General features: G+C 40.3%; 1 protein-coding gene across 1 annotated transcript in view; it reads right to left on the bottom strand.

The window, feature by feature from the left end:
• The window catches only part of LOC136876166 (ornithine decarboxylase 1), a 75897-nt gene that overhangs the window by 55535 nt on the left and 1699 nt on the right, over nucleotides 1-18663 (bottom strand). The window lies entirely within an intron of this gene.

The following is an 18663-nucleotide window of genomic DNA, read 5'->3' as shown; positions in this document are numbered from 1 at the left end:
TTTGCCTGGTGTGAAAATGGGGAAACCACAGAAAACCATCTTCAGGGCTGTTGACAGTGGGGCTCGAACTCACTACCCCTAAATACTGGATACCGGCCGCACTTAAGCGACTGCAGCTATCGAGCTCGGTAATGGAAAAATCTTAGGTAGAACAAGGAACTAAACTCAGCACCACTGGACAACTGTCAGTACTGATAAAAATTACATCAGTCCTTATTTTTATCATTCACAAACAATTTCAAATGTTGGTAGTATAGCAAAATGCATCATTTTCAGCAGACAACACTCCAGAGTCATCTCAAATTCAAGCTTTGCATGAGATAAACAGCGTGTGCTTTCTGTTTTCACAGGCTGTGTACAGAACTCCTTCAGGCAAGCAGTCACATGTTGGACACATGATCAGTACATAGGGCATTACAGCCGAATTTATGTAATATATCAATACAAGTCAACAACATATCTACTCAGCCATACTCTGTGGGGTCTGTCCTCTTCCTTATCAAAGAGCCAGTTGGGGGGGTTTCAGGTCATTACTACTTAACCTTTGGACCAGATGTTCCCAATGGATATTCTAAATCTGAAAAGAGCTGATGAAATATGGTCTGTGTGTTTTTATTTTCACAGTAGATTTTTTTGCAAAAAAAAAAGATCAAATTAACTGCTTGTCTGACTTCCCAGACAAGACAGAACACAATGCATTAAACTAAGCAAACTTGTCTGGATTATGTAAACTACCATTTTTGTTTTTGCTAGGGGCTTTACGTCGCACCGACACAGATAGGTCTTATGGCGACGATGGGATAGGAAAGGCCTAGGAGTTGGAAGGAAGCAGCCGTGGCCTTAATTAAGGTACAGCCCCAGCATTTGCCTGGTGTGAAAATGGGAAACCACGGAAAACCATCTTCAGGGCTGCCGATAGTCGGATTCGAACCTACTATCTCCCGGATGCAAGCTCACAGCCGCGCACCTCTACGCGCACGGCCAACTCGCTCGGTAAAACTACCATTAGTCAGCCATGTAATGTCATGAAAGCTCAAATATAATCTCTAGTTTTTCAGTATCAATAATGGAATGGCCAGTTAAAAATTTTTAGTACTTCTTTCTGTGTTGAATTCTGTGTGTCATTCTATTGACTAGCACAAAAGAGAACCGAGGCGGGGGGAGGGGGGAGAGATTTTCTGATCCTGAGAGACGTGATTAGCCAGATCAGGTTGATTAGTAAAAAAACAAAAAATTTGGGAATGCCACAATGTCAAGCTTGAAGCAACAAATATATGAATATTAAATTCCTTATTCTCATCATGGAAGAAAGGTGTATACTTAAGATTTTCTTATATATTAAGAGGTTATAAAGAAGGTTCATATTCCCAGATAGCCTACAAAATTACAGCATTCCTTGGGCACATATACTTGTGACTGTCCTGAGAAGAATAATCTCAGTAGCTTATACTGGCAGTATTTTTTTGTTCACTGCTAAATGGTAGTACAAACTGAGTAAGTTACTGGTAGGTGAAAATGAAATATATCTCCAAAGGGTCACCTCAAGAGATCAGTATCTTGCACCAGAAACATTATTATTATTATTATTATTATTATTATTATTATTATTATAATAGAGGTATTTTAGTTCAATTTTAGGTATGGGCCAATCAGACAGTAACTTAAAATCTAAGAAAAAAACTATGACGTGAAGGAAAAAGCATTCTACAGCGCATGAAATTAACATAGGCTTGCAGACTGAACACTGAAAAGCATAACATCTATAATGGTCATATGTCCATGTATGAAATTTAATTTTCAATCACCCTGTTAAAGGAAACTCTCATACTTTTTATAATTCCTGATAATTTCAGTATATACCAAGTGATTCTTGGATGAATATTCTTCCACTTCTTTTGTCACCCTAATCCAGGGAGCTCCAAAATAGGGCAGTGGATCGCTGACCTTCATCCACTTCTCGAATCTCCCTGAAGAAATAAGAGATGCACATTGCTTCTAGGGTACTCCTCAGCTCTTTGTCTTGATCCATTGAACACTTCATATAGGCTATTATTAAGATGACTCACCACACCCAAAAGCCATTTTATACCCAACTGCCAGGTTTCAATGAGGCCACCCCTAACATGGAGAACCGATTCCTTCTACAGCTGTCCCTAATCAGAAGAACAAGCTCTGCCTGCTACATTTCCTCCACTGAAGGACCAGCACCCAACTAAAGGGTCTACTCTGCCTAAAGCCATAAGCCCTTGAGAAAGTCTAGGTATTATTTATCACCGCCCAACACTCTGCGTTGATTCGCTGGCTGTACAGTCTGCTAGTCTACTCCATCCCATAGCCGGGACCCTAGCCAGACCACTACTCTTGGAAGAATATGTTGAGAATAATTCCACAGTCATTTGCACTACAAAGTATAACAGGAAGGCAGAGAATGTCCTATTAATATACCTCTTGTACTACATTTCCACCAACAAAGCTACCACAATACGGGGCTACAGACTTGTAATTCTAATGATCGCGTTTCTAGGTCAATCCACTTGATCAGCGTTAAGTATACACATTATTTTACCTTTTGTTAATCGATACTGTGATAAAAAAGTGGAGCTAATTGAAGAGAAGACAAAGGAAAGCAAAAGCAACACAAAGCATATACAGAATATCCAAAACTGTGAAAATTCCACAGATAGATTATATGAAATGCCAATGGAGGAGTTTACTGCATACAAAGTGAGCACCTTCTGCATCACAGTCAACAAGAGATAAAATTACAGTATGACTAACATAGATCTAAAACCAAATAAATATGGCCAACAATTTCACAACTAATACAAATGGGTTATGATCTTTGACGAGCTTATTATTTTCAGAACTTTTGGAATATCTATAAATGGTAGCTGCATACATCAAAATTCCAGCATTAAGTACAGAATGTTTCCTTCCCCTTAAGCAGCAAACTTTTGTATTGCTTGAGAGTAAAAATAGCAGCTACAGTACATAATTTGTATAAACAGCAAGGAAACAGAGGGGAAGGGAAGCCAAATGTATTAACGGGATCAGATTACAAACAAGCTGTTGCCTAAAGGAACATGACCGAAATTGTAAAGGAAATGAGGTATCCTTTTTGGCAGTAGTAGTGCTTCCACACGTGTAACTTAAGTATTGGAACATGCAATTCCTTCCTATATACATAAATCTTCATTACAAACCATTATGCCTTTCAGCATTCAGTCTGCAAGCCTCTGTGAATTTACTAATTGCCACCACTATCCTATATAAAGAAATTTAAAAATGAGAACACAGGCCTACAATTGCCAGCAACTTAAGGTTGGTGAACTGATAATGTTGATTTCTTAAGAAATGAAATAATGTCAGCGCATTTTGCTTGACCATGTTGTTTAAATCATCAGTCCACAGACTGGTTTGATGCAGTTCTCCATGCCATTCTATCCTGTACTAAACTTTTCATTCCTATGAAACTGTTGCATCCTACATCTGCTCATCATATTCATACCTTTGTCTACCCCTACCGTTCTTATCCCGTACACTTCCCTCAAAAACCAACTGAACAAGTCCTGGGTGTCTTAAGATATGTCCTATCATTCTACCTTTTTCTCATCAAATTTAGCCAAATCAATCTCCTCTCACTAATTCGATTCAGTATTGCTTCATTTGTGATTCAATCTATCCATCTCACCTTCAGCATTCTTCTGTAACACCACATTTCAAAAGCTTACATTCCCTTCCTTTCTGGGTGAGTTATTGTCCAAGTTCAATTCCCATACAATGCCACACTGTAGACAAAAGTCTTCAAAAACATCTTTCTAATTCCTACATCAATGTTCGAAGTGAACAAATTTCTTAAGAAAGGCCCCCCCTTGCTTGTGCTAGTCTGCATTTATGTCCTCCCTACTTCTGCCAACATTACTTATTTTATACTCTTGTAACAATGTTCATCTACTTCCTTTAAGACTTTGTTTACCAATCTAATATTACCTGCATCACCTGACTATTTGACTGCATTATTACTATTGTTTTGGACTTATTTATTGTTATCTTGTACTCCTTATCGAAGACTCCGTCCATGCCATTCAGCAATTTCTCCAGATCTTCTGCAGTCTCAGATAAAATAACATCGGCATATCGCATGGTTTAATTTCCACTCCTTGAATTGTGACAAGCTTTCAAAATTCCTCTAATTTCTTTTACTGCCTGTTATATATAAGACTGAGAAGGAGGACGAACCGCAGCCTTGTCTCACTACTTTCTGGATTGTTGCTTCTTTTTCAAAGCCCTTGATTCTTATCACTGCAAACAGATTTTTATGCAGATTGTGGATAATTCTTCATTCTCAGTATCTGATCCCGATCACCTTCAGAACCTCAAATAGTTTGGTTCAATCAACATTATCTAGATCTACGAACACCATGTATGTGGGCTTGTCCTTTTTAAATCGATCCTCTAAGATCAGACATAAAGTCAGGAATGCTTCATTCTGCCGAAAATCGGATGGCACTTTTCCTGTCTCATATCTTACACACTTAAATGGAATAACCTCACCATGCTGGTTTCTCTTAAGGCAATCAGTAATTCAGCGGGAATGTCATCAGTTCCATGTATTTTTTTTTTTTGCTAGTTGCTTTACGTCGCACCGACACAGATAGGTCTTATGGCGACGATGGGATAGGAAAAGCCTAGGAGTTGGAAGGAAGCGGCCGTGACCTTAATTAAGGTACAGCCCCAGCATTTGCCTGGTGTGAAAATGGGAAACCACGGAAAACCATATTCAAGGGTGCCGACAGGGGGGCTCGAACCCGCGATCTCCCGGATGCAAGCTCACAGCCGCGCGCCTCTACGTGCACGGCCAACTCGCCCAGTCGTTCCATGTGCCTTGTTCCCATTTGGTTTGTGATGGTGTGAAAGTGACCTGTCTTAGGCTGAACTAAAGTACGCATTTTGGTGGGCTTGGCAGACTGATATGTACAGTAATAGCACCTTCTGATTAAGAGAGAAGTCTCTACAGTGACATCTAGGCTATATAATAATTCATGTTATTGGTTTTACGTTCCACTAACTACTTTTACAGTCTTCGGAGATGCCTAGACTATATATAACATACTACAAGTTCATTAATGAGCCACAAGCTAACAACATGCAGGGTTAACACTGAAAATCTTCAAATGACTCATGTACCTCAACCAGGATCTAACCTCTACTCAGAGCACAGAACACCAATTACAGAGTATGCCACTAAGGAAATGGACCAGGAAGAAGGAAAAGAGAGAGGCAGTGTGTGTGTGTGTGTGTGTGTGTGTGTGTGTGTGTAATGAAGTAGAGAAGAACCATTTTTTCTCCAATTTTGTTTCATCCTGACAAGAGGAAATGATTATGGAAAAAAAAAAACACCAGTTGTGTTATGGTTACTTTATCTTTGTATTTCATTGTATTAGATCATAATTGAACAATGAAATCTCTCGTAAGATGATGTCAAACAAGATCTCACTTCATCCACTCTGGTACCATTGCTAACCAATAATCCTAACTCTTAACTTTTTATCATTTATTTCAGTATAACTCTGCAGATCATTACATTCATGATGATTGATGTCTTTCGTTATAATGGCCTATCCTCAAGGACATCAGCCCCAATAAAAGAACAGAAAAGGCCTTAAAACTCATTGTGAAACCCTGGAGAGAAATCGTGCTCAAATCTATTTAAAAGACAAATTTAGAATTGATGATAAAATATCATGTTTGAAGTATATTACTGGCAACAGACCCGAGTCCATTCACATTCAAACATGACTAACAGTTCACATGGAGCAGCATTTCAAATGCCATTCACCCTTCCCAATCTCTCCGCAAAAGTAAATCATTCTGCAAGCTTCAAATAATAACAATGAATTAAACTTTCACTAATATCACATTGGTGTATTGCTTGGATACCAGCACACAGACTTCTTTTATCAAATGCTCCAATGTCATCCTATCTTGTGTTAAGCTACTGTTCTCCATATTACTACTGTATCCTACATCTACTCCTGTCATATTTATGCTTCAGCCTCCCTCCACCTTTCTAACCTTACCAACTTCTGTTAAAAACCAACTAGTCTGGGATGTACTATACATCTTATCACTCACAGCCAAATTTGGCCTAAACAATCATCTCTCACAAACTTAAATCAGTATCTCTCCATTTCTATCCCATCTACCAATATTGCCGGCAACATTCTTCAACAAAACATTTTGAAGATTTATTTTCTCTTTCTCTCTCATCAGTCCACATTTCACACCCATATAATACCACACTGCGCACAATCATCTTTGTAATATACATACAAGGTGTTTGATTGCAGGACTTCCTAGGAGCAGATATGAACTCTGACTCCAACTTGGTCATAAAATACAGTCTGGAATTAAAGACATTGAAGAAACAAAGGAATGCCAGGAGATGTGACCTAGAAAAGTTGAAGGAAAATGAGAGAGAGAGAGAGAGAGAGAGAGAGAGAGAAAGGGATTGTTTCAAGGTGTGTATTGCATAAGGCTTAAAGAAACATGATAGATGAAAAATGGGCAGCCCTGAAGAATAGATAGATAAATGTCTTTACTGGCGTAGTCAAGAATGAGATTAGTAGGGCTACTGAAAAAAGGTTAGCAAGAAAGGAAAGATGCAGTAAGAATCAATGGGAAACTCAGGAGATACAAGACCTTACTGACAAATTGTGACAGTACAAGAATGTAAAAAATGAGGACAGAAAAGAATATAGGTGAATAGAGAATGAAGTAGCCAGAAAATGCACGGATGCTGAAGATCGTAAGATCGTAGGAAATGTAATTCATTCATTATTTATTTACCATGAACCTTTATAGTATCTATGGAAGACCAGGAGAAAAGGACAAGCTCCCTACACGTAGTGCCCCCAGACCTTTGAAATAATTACCTAAATCTTAAACGAAAACAGTCATATACACTATTTACAAAGGATAGCCTAATATATACATATTTCTCATCTATACAACCTTTCATTCCCTCGTTCATTCTTCCACATATTCACATGCATTTGCATGCAGGAAAACTTTGGAGAAAGGAAAACTACATGTATGGAATTTAACAGCTCATACAGAAAACCACTTCTAGGGAAAGAAGACAAAGCAGAAAGATGGCAGGAATATAATCAACACTTTCATCAAAGGAAAGAAATAGATGATAAAAGTTCTGGAACAAAAGGAGGCTGTTGATGCTAATGAAAAGGGAGACCCAGTTTTGACGTCAAAATTACGCAGAGCTTTAAAAGACCTATATAGGAACAAGGTACCTGGAATTCACGACATACCCTCAGAATTACTGACTGTATTAGGGGAATGATATAGATGTTGATTCACATAGCAAACCTGAAATATTTCTCCTCAATGAGTAGGTGTGCTATTTACCAACTGATGAGCCCAACTTAGCACACTGAGGCGAAATGCTGGCAACCAGGAATGAGTTAGCTGGAAAATTTATAATGTGCAATAATGGACCATTTATAATGGTATTGTGGATTAGAGGAAACCAGTGTGGAAAGGTTATTCCATTTAACTTGGTGTGTAAGATGTATGATTCAGGAGAAGAGCCATCTGATTTTAGACAGAATGTTGGAAATAGTAGAACACTTTAAATACTTGGGAAGTGAACTGACAGAATATGGAAGACTAGAAATGGAAATTAGTAGGATACAACTGGGGAGTGCCTTTTACCACCAGGTATCAAGATTAATCTGGAATAAAGATGTACCAATGAAGGCTAAAGCAGTAATGTACAAGGGATATTACCTACCTATACGACATGCAGCAGAAACCTGGACAATGACTCAGAGTACAGGCAGATGAAATGAAATTAGTAAGGAGTGTGGTACAAGAGACAAGGAGGGTTAGAGCGAGAAATGAAAAGAACAATGTGCAAGAACAAAATGACAAACTGGAAGAGAACAGATTGAGGTGGTTTGGACATGTGAAGCAGAGGAAAGAAGAAAGACTGCCAAGTCAAGCACTAAACAACACATGACAGAGAAGAGAGGATGAGGAAAACCAAGATTATGATGGAAGAAGGACTCTGAAGAAAAGCATAGGACAATGAAACCTGGACTGGAACACTGTGTTGGATGAGGAATAGTGGAGGAACAGGACGAAGTGGAGAGGAATCATATTTGCGCCCGCCTGGTGTCAGCTGAAAAAAGGGGAAATGATGAAGATGATTATTATGATGATTATGCTATACCTATCCCAAAAAGAGCAGGTACTAGTGAAAACTACTGCACCATTAGTTTGCTAAATGTATATCTCACGCTTGCAAAATTTTAACATGTATTACTTACAGAAGAATAGAAAGACAAGTGGACACTAAGGCCGCTATTAGCCGTGGGCGACTAGTGGCGCAACTAGTTGCTCTGGCGAGTCACGGACCATTGGATCAAATGGAGCCTATTAGCCGCGGGCGACTAGTGGCGCAACTGAGCAACTAGTTGCCGGCCGTCATCTGAGCCGGCAACTGCTCTGGCGACTTTTAGTTGCTCAACTGCGTGACGGGGCATTGCAGTAAATGTAGCCTATTAGCCATGGGCGACTAGTGGCGCAACTAGTCGCCGGATGTACCTCTCCGCGCATACGGAAACGTCACTCAAGTTCGTGTTCTCACACCAGCTTGACGTAATGCGGACGATGGAACGCAATTGAATCAGCGATCCACCTAACCATTATCTTTCTTCTTTACCTTGTTTGGTCTCGTGCTGTGGCAGAGTGAATATTTTACTTATTGTGATAGTTTATTTATTGAACATGGAGACATCAAATAAACTACAACAGCAAATGAAGGAGATGGCAAATTAATTTGAAAGTCAAATACATAATGAAGACCATTTTTGACTTAGAATGAAAACCGGTCACTTGAGATTCCAGAACTGAAGCTTAGGCCTACACTGACAAAATAAAAACAATTCTTGGAACAACATTTTAAAGAACGTTAGGTGAATATTATATTTTTTTTGCTAGTAGCTTTATGTCGCACCGACACAGATAGGTCTTATGGGGACGAGGGGATAGGAAAGGGTCAAGAGTTGGAAGGAAGCGGCCGTGGCCTTTATTAAGGTACAGCCCCAGAATTTGCCTGGTGTGAAAATGGGAAACCACGGAAAACAATCTTCAGGGCTGCCGACAGTGTTATTCGAACCCACTATCTCCCGGATGCAAGCTCGCAGCTGCGCGCTCCTAACCGCATAGCCAACTCGCCCGGTGTGTGAGTGTTATAAAACCTTTACTACTCTTATATGGAAATACAGTATGTAATGCCCATATAAATTATATAATCGTTTACATTTACAAGTATCATTGATCCATTATATGGCTATATTAGTGAATCACAGCTCAACTGGGAAACACTTGTTTAGTCCTATGTCGTTTTCCGTTATTTCTTTTATGTGGCCAAGCACTTCGCAAAATGACGACTTTGACGTGCGCGGGTAATTGAAAAATTTAATGTCATCTTCATTTAGATCGCCAAACAATGTATAATATAATCCTCTAGTCAGCCGAGAAACAAATATAGGATGTTTCCGCACTTTCCTAACCCTTTGGTTCTTCCTTTTTAATATAAGACCAAGAAGAAGAAGTTCTTCGTAGGACGCCATTCTCTCAACTGACTATTCCCCGGTATGAACCGAGCGAGTTATTCACAAGTTGCGCCACTGATCGCCCGGTACTTAAATCCACTGGCAACTTGTGGCGCAACTAGTTGCGCCACTAGTCGCCCACGGCTGATAGCGGCCTAAGTTGGGAGAAGATAAGTGAATTCAGAGGAAATGAAGGAACATGCAAAGCAATCCTGATTACGTCTGATTTTAAGAGGATTGAATAAAGAAGTATATGTCCACGTACATGGCAGATCTATAAAAGGCATTCCATAATGTTAAACTGGACCAAGCTATTTGAGATTCTGAAGGTGATCATGACCAAAAAATTGAATTATTTACAATATGTACAAAAATCAGCCTGCGGTGGTAAGAAATGAGGGCTATAAGAAAGCAGCAGCAATCTGAAAAGGAGCAAGGCAAGGATGCAGTTTGTCCCCTCTCTTTTTCAATATTTATACAGAACAGGTGGTAAAGAAAATCAAAGAGGAATTTAAAAAGGGAATCGCAGTCCAAGGAGTCAAAACTCAGATTTCAAACAAACGCATATGCATTTAGGACTCTGTCGCCGTCTACGAGGTCCGTCTTCTCTGAAGGGGGAGGACTGGAAACAATTTAATAGTAGTAGTAGCAGCAGCAGCAATAAAATAAAATGTGAAATAAAATACACTGGCGGAAAAAAAATATCCAAACACCATGACATAAGGAATGTAGAATAAAATTTTGGCAATATATTTTGAGGTAACATATTTAATTGATTAAAGGTACAAGACTACAGATTAATATCTCCGCGAGAAAAGCCATCACAAATGTGCCATGCTGGTCCATTAATAACCGGTAAAATCACCTGAGTGTTGAATGCAGGCATGAAAACGTGCATGCATTGTGTCATACAGGAGCCGGATGTCAGCTTCTGGGATGGAGTTCCATGCCTGTTTCATTTGGTTGGTCAATACAGAGACGGGTAATACCGGTTGTGGATGACGCTGGAGTTGTCGTCCAATGATGTCCCATACGTGCTCATTTGGGGACAGATTGGGGGATCGAGCAGGCCAAGGCAACATGTCTGCACTCTGTAGAGCCTGTTGAGTTACAACAGTGGTATGGGGGAATGCATTATCCTGTTGGAAAACACTTCCGGGAATGCTGTTCATGAATGGCAGCACAACAGGTCGAATTACCAGACGGACGTACACACCTGCAGTCAGAGTGCGCGAGATAACCACAAAAGTGGTCCTGCTGTCATAGGAAATTGCTCTCCAGACCAGAACTGTGTAGGTCCAGTGTGTCAACACCACAGACAGGTGGAATACAGGCGCTCACCTGGCCTCCTTGTAACCAACACACGGCCATCACAAGCACCAAGGCAGAACCGGCTTTCATCAGAAAATACAACGGACCTCCACTCCTCCTCCAATGAGCTTGACACCACTGAAGTCGCAGTAGGCGGTGGTTTGGTGTAAGTGGAATGCACACCGCAGGGCATCTGGCTTGGAGCTGTCCTTTAAGTAACCAATTTTGAACAGTTCATTGTGTCACTGTGGTGCCAACTGCCGCTCTAATTCCTGCTGCAGACGCAGTCCACTGCGTCACAGCCATACGGCAGTCCTCCCTCTCTGTGGTGCCACGGGGACGTCCGGAACTCAGTCTTCTTGCGAGCGTACCTTCTCGTGACTACTGCTGCCAGCACGCATGCACAGTGGAGACATTCCTGCCAAGTCGTTCTGCAATAATGTGGAAAGAAAATCCTCCTTCATGTAGCCCTATTGTATGGCCTCATTCAACCGCAGTGAGCTGTTGAAACTGACCTCTTCGTCATCGTAAAGGCATTCTTAACCCACTCACTGTCACTCCGTCCAATCTCACAGGTAACTAACACACTCGCACAATGCAGCCCATATTTAAAGCAAACCTGATGTGCAACGTCACGGGGCCCCTACTAGCGCCACACTAATGCGATTTGAGGGAAATTTGATTCAACATAATCTTTCAGATGTATAAACACGCCCACCAACGTTCATTAATCTAGTACAATCCCTTCTTGGTGTTTGGATTTTTTTTCACCACCAGTGTACAATAGAGGAGATCCTGTGCAAGGCTACAGCTGTTGCTCACAATACAAGGTATTCTCATCACCTTTCCAGTACTTCCATGGCATACATAGCTAAATGGCAAATGTATATATGCTTACAGTCTAGTTACAGCAATTGGTCTATATTTTAGGATGTAAGCAATAGCATTTATCAGTCAAAACATAACTGACAGGAACTAGAATTCCAGATAGCATGGAGACATGATATCATAACAACCACTTTTTTCTCATGTTTCCATCAAGACTGAAGTTGGCACTAAATCAAGACAAACTAATGCCTTCCACAGATATCTATGAACATGCTCAGTGAGGAGATAAAACAAAGCATTACAACATTAAACTAGTCATACGTCAATGTTTATTTAGCACTATTAAACACTTCCACTAATAGGAAGAACTCAAACCTACAACTCTAAAGTGACAACATCAAGTGTCATGAAGAGAGGGCTGTATTCTACTTTTGCCTAACAAAGTTAAGAAAGGAAGAAATGACAAAGGAAGAAGCACCAAGGATTTGACATGTTTCTCATTTCTGTTTCAAGATCTCATGGTATCAAAACTCAAAAGGAACAGGAAAGTTTAAATAATTTATTTTAAATGGTGAAATAATATCTCCTTCCTCTTTAATCACCTTAGGTGATAAGCTCTCTGCCCCCAGGATGCGCCTAGAACTGAAACATGTCCAATGACAAATTTTCTTTTTGAAAGAATAAAGAGGAAAAATATAGCCTAATGGTTCCCAAACTTGAAGGAAGAAAAATCATCCATTCAGTGGCTCCAACGGCACCAAAAAGTTTTGAATAATACATTTCAACTTTGTGTCACAGTTATAACCACTATGTCTAATATACATTTCCAACTTTAGGTACAATAATGGCATATAGCTTCTTGAAAGGCCTGGTATTATCGGCACACTTTATCTGGGAGCATTTACACCCTAGTACTGAATCGGTCGACCTCGGCAATATTCGAGATACGTACTGGCAACCTTTGAAACACAAACTATAAATCGCTTAAGCATTGTTGTGCGACATCTGGCGTACACTTTACGTACTAGTACTGTTGTTGTTTACACAGCAAAGCCAAACAATAGAATTCATGCTAGGAATAGGATTCGCATCGAGAAATGTTATATAATGTGTATGTGACACAGTTGTTGGCTTAAGATAATAACGGTTTAGAAACTTCATATCGATCGATCGATCATATTCTCGATTCAATTCAGATTTCATTTTCATTCAGTTGGCAGCACTACCGGAACCCTCCTTACTCCTCACCCCTGTACACAAATGCACCAAGATAAAGTGTGCCGATAATACGGTACAAGTCTTCTGAAAAGATGCCTATAGGCTGCCTGTGCACCTGTGAAGATGGGACCCATCTAGAATGAATTCTAATGTTGAAGACAGCACATACCCAGTCCCTAGCCAGGGAATTAATCACTGGAGGTTAAAATCCCTGACCTGGCTGGTAATAAACCCAGGACATCCTGGATGCTAACCATTTAGCCAATGATCCTAGGGTCCAAATATGCAACCTTTCACTCTAATATGTTAAATAGCCTATCTTGTCCCAACGCTATATGTGGTGGGAAGAAATGAGCAACTAGCCTATCTTTAGGTGCCTTTTCTTTCACACATCATTCACTCACTGCTTAGGAACCATACCACTTCCGCTTGGTTTGTTGAATCAAGTTCAGCTTACTCAAAAATCCACAGAATCTTTACAAAAGAAAATAAACAGAAACTGACAATAAACAAGTGAAAGTAGACACAATGGGTTGGCTCTTCTGAACATTCACAGAGACATAATTGTAAAACCAACAGATCTCTTGAATTTAATTTCTAAGAAGTCCTGAAAGTTGGATTTTAGACTGTAATCTAAATATACCATTCACAGTAAAACTGTTGATATGGATCATATTGTTCTTGTTCTGCATTTTAATTGAACATTTTGTAGTGTAGACCTACTGGTACTGCAATCTGAATATTGCCTTATTTCACTTGTATCAGCGTCATCATAATGACACTCGTGCATGCACGTACCATACACGCACAAGCAACATTATGTCCCATCATTTTGTAACTATACTCCCCCGCCCATCATTCGGTCCTGGCTATGCTACTGTACCGTAAGGTTTTTCGAAGGTGATAGAAGCAAAAGAAACAGATGAAGTACAAACAGAACACTCCAAATGCGGTAAAGAGAATCAATCTAAATCAAACATTCAGGTTCTTGTGAATGAAAGACTACCATCAGAATAAACTTGTCCAATCAACACTTAAGAGTACTGGTCAGTATTTAAATCGGCAATACTTTTAGTCTGTAAGATATGGCTTGATAAAATAACTGCTATACCAAGAAGCCAAAACTAAAGTACTCTTCAGAGAACTCAAACACTGAAGAACCAACTGCAAACAGCAAAATCAATTGAAATGAAGAATCCAGTCTAAAGCAAATCAATTGAAATGAAGAATCCAGTCTAAAGCATATCAACTAGAGGTTTCTTCAAAACCACCAAAGCTGGCTATCAACTGAAGGCTTAAACTGACTGCAATCTAAAAATGGCACTTGACCTCTCAAAAACAATCTTCCATTAACTTCTGTTGGAAACAACACTTTCAGGAACTCTTAAACGAGATTCACATGTTAATGAGGACAGCATCATTACTTCACTTCCTCAAGCCTATACAAAACCATGTAGGTTACACTCCTCCAAGTAGACATTCAACAGCGAAAGAACAAAGCAGATGGAATCCATGTAGAATTTCTCATGGAAGGAGGCCACATAGCAAATGAACATACGGCATATGCTTAACAATGTCAAAATTTAGAAGACCAAAACAGTCCCTGCTGATCAACAAAATTATGCTTTAATCATCACTATCTTCAAAAAGGGAGACATGGCTCAATTCAGTAACTCCCACGGGCTATCATTACTTTCTGTTTGTGAAATTTTTAAACAAGAATAGCCATCTGCTGCCAGAAACCCAATGAGGTTTTGGATCCAACTGAAGCTCAATCCCTAAGGTCTTCACTACCAGACAAATGCAAGAAAAATTCAAAGAGTAAACCCAGATTTTTTACATGGAGTTTATAGATCTTGTGAAAGCCTTTGACTCCATAAACCGAGAAGCTCTTTATAAGGTCCCAGCTTTAGTTGTGTGCCTGGTGAAATATATTAAATACTTCCTACTTCTAGAGAGTGCTTCTGTTCTTGGAAGCGATAGCTGGCCATACACGGACAGATTTTTTTGCAGGCCTCACCTTTGGGGCCAGATCCTACAGGCCGCCTGCCAGGCGTGACCTTCAGAGACCCAGCCTGCTGCTCGCCATCAACTGTGACACCAAGTCTGTCGTGTTGTGCAACATAATCTGTCAACATTCCAGGCCCTCCCGTTAATTGAATGATCCCTTTGTTCTCGGCAGGCAAAGCCTCATCCGCTGGCCTTTCAAACTAGTTTGAAATCCTTGCCGGTCGGGTCTGCCGTACTTAGAACTGTGCGATGGACATTGAAGTAGACAGTGTCCAGAGGAAAAAAAGAATGCTGTTGCAGCTGTTGGAATGTGCATTTTCCTATGTGTTAAATCAAGTAACATAAAATTCGATCGGAAGTGGATGAAATGATACAACACCTGAAAGAAAATGAACCGGAACAATTACAAGAATTATTTGCGAATGGACCACAGCGATTATGATATGCTGTTAGGTAAGCACGTACTGGGCGACTTGACCATGCAGTCAGGAGCACGCGGCTGTAAGCTTGCATCCGGGAGATAGTAGGTTCGAATCCCACTGTCGGCAGCCCTGAAGATGGTTTTTCATAGTTTCCCATTTTCACACCAAGCAAATGCTGGGGCTGTACCTTAATTAAGGCCTCGGCCACTTCCAACTCCTAGGCCTTTCCTATCCTATCGTCGCCATAAGACCTATCTGTGTCGGTGCAACGTAAAGCGAAGAAAAAAAAAAAAAAAAAGCACGAATGGAATTTTCTCGTTATTACATTAAACGTTTGATATGTCAGAGTCTCATCCTTGGCTTTGATAATATGAAAGTGATTCAGGTATGAGCGATGCTAGTAATACCATTCCTTATGCAGCCAGTCCCTGTTATGAATGGTATGAAAATTGAAAATATCACTTGTAGGGTCAACTGGTGTGTGCATTTCAGTGGGCTTGGCAGCCTGATATGCGAGCAACTTCTGGCCCGGCGAGGAAAGCAACGGGAAGCTGCCTCACTCCTCATTTCCCTAGTACGCTTCCTCATTGATGCCTAGGCTATCTATGACAGATGTTGGCATAACTGTGGAGGATCAAACCAGCCTTCGGGCTGAATACCAAACATACACAACATAATGACTTGTTTACTGGGCGAGTTAGCCATGTGGTTAGGGGCGCTCAGCTGTGAGCTTGCATCCGGGAGATAGTGGGTTCGAATCCCACTGTCGACAGCCCTGAATGTGGTTTTCCGTGGTTTCCCACTTTCACACCAGGCAAATGCTGGGGCTGTACCCTAATTAAGGCCACGGCCGCTTCCTTCCAACTCCTAGCCCTTCCCTATCCATCGTCGCCATAAGACCTATCTGTGTCGGTGCAACGTAAAGCCACTAGTAAAGTAAAAACAGACTTGTTTTGCGTAGCTATTACTGGAGAGCAGTCTAGCTGAAAGCATATGTACTGTGGATATTGTAGCTTCTAAGCTGAAGAAGGAGGAAAGGAGGATACTGAAGAACGCTTGATTGCAATTCTGCGACACCTCATGTTTTAATAGTCAGAGACACGGCCGCTCTTTGAACATTTCAACAAATTTCTTTAGCAGTGCCTTTGTCCACTCCATGCTTTCCTTACAAGAGGATTGATCGGTGAGGCGAGGTCTTTTCGCTGAGGCACTCACAACCGGTCTCACCTGTAGCAGATCACGCCTCTGATCTCGCTCACTAACGAGCAGACCTAGCCTGTTGGAACACATCACAAAAGGCCTCGTCTGTCACAATTCCTTTCCGTGTATGGCCAGCTAATGAACCTACAGAGTCCTTGAGTTCACAACAAATATCAAGCAGGGATGTGTAATCACTCAGACTTCATTTTCATGTGATTCAATCACATGTCAAATGGTACTAGCATCTATGTGCCATCATCAGTCTTAAATACAAATTAAACAATTTTATACATATGCTTAAAATATCTAGAACACATTTTAATACATTATAAAATACATTACTGTAATGATACATGAGAGGGTTAAGTTAATTTAACATAATTTTAACTTATCTCATGTATCATCACAGTAATGTATTTTATAATGTGTTAAAATGTGTTTTAGATGTTTTAGGCATATGTATAATATTGTTTAATTTGTACTTAAGGCTGATTATGGCACATAGATGCCAAAACTAGTACCATTTGACATGTGATTGAATCACAATAAAATGTCATTGTATTGCATAGGTGAACCTTGAAAGAATTTTAATTTACTGTAATCCCACTTCAAAATGGAACTCAATGAAATTCATAACTATAAGTACACAGCTTCCGCCATAAACTTCACAGCAGGAAAGATTTTCACCTGTACAAAATGACTGGGGTCCAACAACTAACGGAGCAGGATTATGTAACCCAACAAACATCATGTGAGCAGCTACGTGACACCTTGCCGAATGATAGTTGTGTTCTCTAAGCACATTTTCACCTCAGTGGCTGTCTGGATAAACAGAACATGCAGTACTGGAGTGCAACAAATTCCAAAGAACTTTATGAGAGGCCCCTTCATTCAGATCGTGTCACAGTATGGTGTGCCATATCAAGAGTATGGATCATTGGTCCATACTTTTTCCAAGAAAACGGTTGTGATGTTACCGTCAATTCAGACCATTATATGACAATGATCCAACAATTCTTCTTACCTGCTCTCCAAGAAATGGATCTTGATAACGTGGTTTCAACGAGATGGGGCCACAGTCCACACCTCCACAGTTTCCATGGCTGTTTTGAAAGCAGCCTTCCCCGAACAACTGATCTCCCTGCGAGGGGACGTACAATGGACCACGCGTTCGCCTGATTTAGTCCCTCCTGATTACTTCGTATGTAGTTGTCTCAAGTCTCTAGTTTACAAAGATCGTCCCAACACCCTGGCAGACCTACAGAACAACATGTGAGCCGAAATTGACAACATCCTGGTCGATATTCTTGAAAAGGTAACTCAGAGTTTTCAGAGTCTACTGAATCAGTGTACTGACAATGGAGGGCGATATTTAACAGACACTGTGCTTAAAACTGTGTAAATTCAAATTTCCAATGTTGTGTGGTAGGCAGAAAATATCAAGTTGAATGAAACATGTAGTGTGTTTTATTGCATTTTCAAAACAGGCAGTTTCCACGCCCCACCCTGTATATATAAATTTCTAACGTAAAAACTGTGTTTTTTAATTATAAAAGTAAATTAACCATACATGACCACTGGCTGCAATAAATACATTTATTACAACAACCAATACTCAGGTCAGAAGAGGAATGTTAAACAGGAGGGGAAAGCTTTTAAGACAGCAAAATAGTCACCAGCGCAGAAAATGTATGTGGTAGAATATCTGGAAAAATAAGAGAAAATGAGACCCACTGGTGGAACGAGCGAGTGAAAGAAATGGTAGGGCCTAAATAGGAAAAGAAGAAAACATAGAATGGAGAATATCTGCGACTGACAAAATCAGGAGAAGGTATATACAAGGTTTGGGGCATAAGTCATGGCAACTATTTATTTATTTTTTCCCGCTCGCATTTGCATGGTGCTACCATACGATGGTCATATGTCTTGGACATGACACTCATAGAACATGGACACAGCATGAGATGGCAGTGCGTCCGACAGGTACGAAGCATACTGCAATGGGGCTACAGCACTGAGTGAGGCTCCGTGCAATG

Source organism: Anabrus simplex, chromosome 6 (assembly GCF_040414725.1).
Source record: "Anabrus simplex isolate iqAnaSimp1 chromosome 6, ASM4041472v1, whole genome shotgun sequence".
NCBI lineage: Eukaryota > Metazoa > Arthropoda > Insecta > Orthoptera > Tettigoniidae > Anabrus > Anabrus simplex.
The sequence above is the reverse complement of the archived record's forward strand: the minus strand, read 5'-3'. Positions and strand labels throughout refer to the sequence as shown.